This window comes from Cyprinodon variegatus, unplaced genomic scaffold (assembly GCF_000732505.1).
Source record: "Cyprinodon variegatus isolate N-32 unplaced genomic scaffold, C_variegatus-1.0 Scaffold94, whole genome shotgun sequence".
Lineage (NCBI taxonomy): Eukaryota > Metazoa > Chordata > Actinopteri > Cyprinodontiformes > Cyprinodontidae > Cyprinodon > Cyprinodon variegatus.
Window position 1 is genome coordinate 1,605,214 of NW_015150547.1, and position 1,941 is coordinate 1,607,154.

Consider the following 1,941-nt stretch of genomic DNA (forward strand, 5'->3'; position numbering starts at 1 on the left):
CTAATTAGCCATGTCCAGGCCAGATTACTCCCAGATGGATACAATCAAGGTATCACTTCAATACAATAGACCCTGTAATATCTGAAACCTGTCTATGGTTCTGAAGGTCGGTCATTAAAGGGGGGGGACGGGGGGGTTGCCATTGACTAGGACCTGGATGACTGAGAATCTTCATCAGCATATTAAGCACAAATTAAAAAAAAAAAAAAAGCAGTGTTGAACCATCCCAGCAGTGACTAGGCAATCACAATTGGATCCAAATGATTCTTCCAGGAGGCGATAAAAGAATTTAGAACAGTGGTCTCCAACCCTGGTCCTCAAGATCTACTGTCCTACAGATTTTAGATGCATCCCTGCTTCAACACAGCTGAATCAAATGATTGATTACATTTTCAAGCCATTAATTTGATTCAGCTGTGTTGAAGCAGGAATGCATCTAAAAACTGTAGGACAGTAGATCTTGAGGACCAGGGTTGGAGACCACTGATTTAGAACAATGTATAAAATACAGCAGGCCTCTCCTACCCTACCTCAGTTAAGGTCAGTTTATCCTCTTAAAACCCACCGGGTCACCGGCGACCCGGTGGACCTTTAGTTAGGGTAATAATTCAGAATGCATAAAATTCCACCCGTAAAATATTTACCAGTAGGTGGAGCCATTGCGCGCAGCTCAAAGCTGATACCAAAAACTCAAAACCCCACAGCTCTGGAACTGTTATAGCTAGAGGTCTGAAATTTTCTACATTTGTGTTTGACATGATGTAGAACAAATATAATATAAATATAATACTACTTTTTCTCAAGAATGTCTTTATTACTGCTGTTCAAAAAAGACCTATCATTTCCGAGAATAATAAAAAACAACTTTGAGTCATGTTTGAACTGATGCAGGTTGATCTGTGTTCTATTCACCCGATTTTAATATATATATTTGGAAACTAGAGGGTGTTAGCTCAAATAATGTATTGCACATGTAATTTGGACTTACAGTACCCAAGTTATTTGCTTTTCCATATGGGTATGCAAAATAGGCGAGAATTACCCAAAATGAGGTGGATGTTAAGCGGTTAAGATTGAAAAATAATACAGAAATCGAGCAAAAGGAAAAGGTATTTAAATAAACCTAACTACTGAACCAAAAACTAAAAGGCCAGTCTCATATTTGTCNTAACTACTGAACCAAAAACTAAAAGGCCAGTCTCATATTTGTCGATAAACATAGTAATTATCCTGAAGACTATTGGAAAAACATTCTGTAGACTAACCAGACAGAGATTCAAATCACATGTCACAACAAGTCTAAATTTTACACAGCATTTTAGAACACAAACCTGATTCAGGACCAGGGGTGTAAATCACATCCATCATGGCGATTCGATTCAGTATCGATTTCCTGACCCAACAATTCGATTATTTTCGATACTCAAGAATACACCACGATACGATTCGATTAATTGCTTCTTTTTTTTTTTTTTACACCTTACAGGCTAGACAATGTTTCAAATTTGAAATAAATCAATTAAAGCTGTAATATCGTTATGCATTTTTTTTTTTTGAGAAACAACAGCAAATAACAGAAGCAGAAAAGTTTTACTCCACCTATTCCTATTAAAACCTCATTTACTAAAAAAATAATAATGCCCCTGCGTTATAGATTCTGAAAGGCCTTGCATCAAAAAATAATGCACAAAATCAGTGCAATGAATGCAATTCCACAGACGCTCCGCTGCTCCTCTCCCAAATTGTAGCTGACAGCAAACAGTGCCACAGACAGGAGGCCGGCTGCTTTTGTTTTTATGACAGAAATTGCAGAAAAACAACTCGTGAAGTTTGACCTGCTAGAAGAGCGTGGTGAGCGAGAACGCTGGGACCCTTTTTCCAGCTGGATCTCCGCTCTTTTTGGCCCTCATGTCCCTCCGTCGTCGGACTAAACTCGCCCCC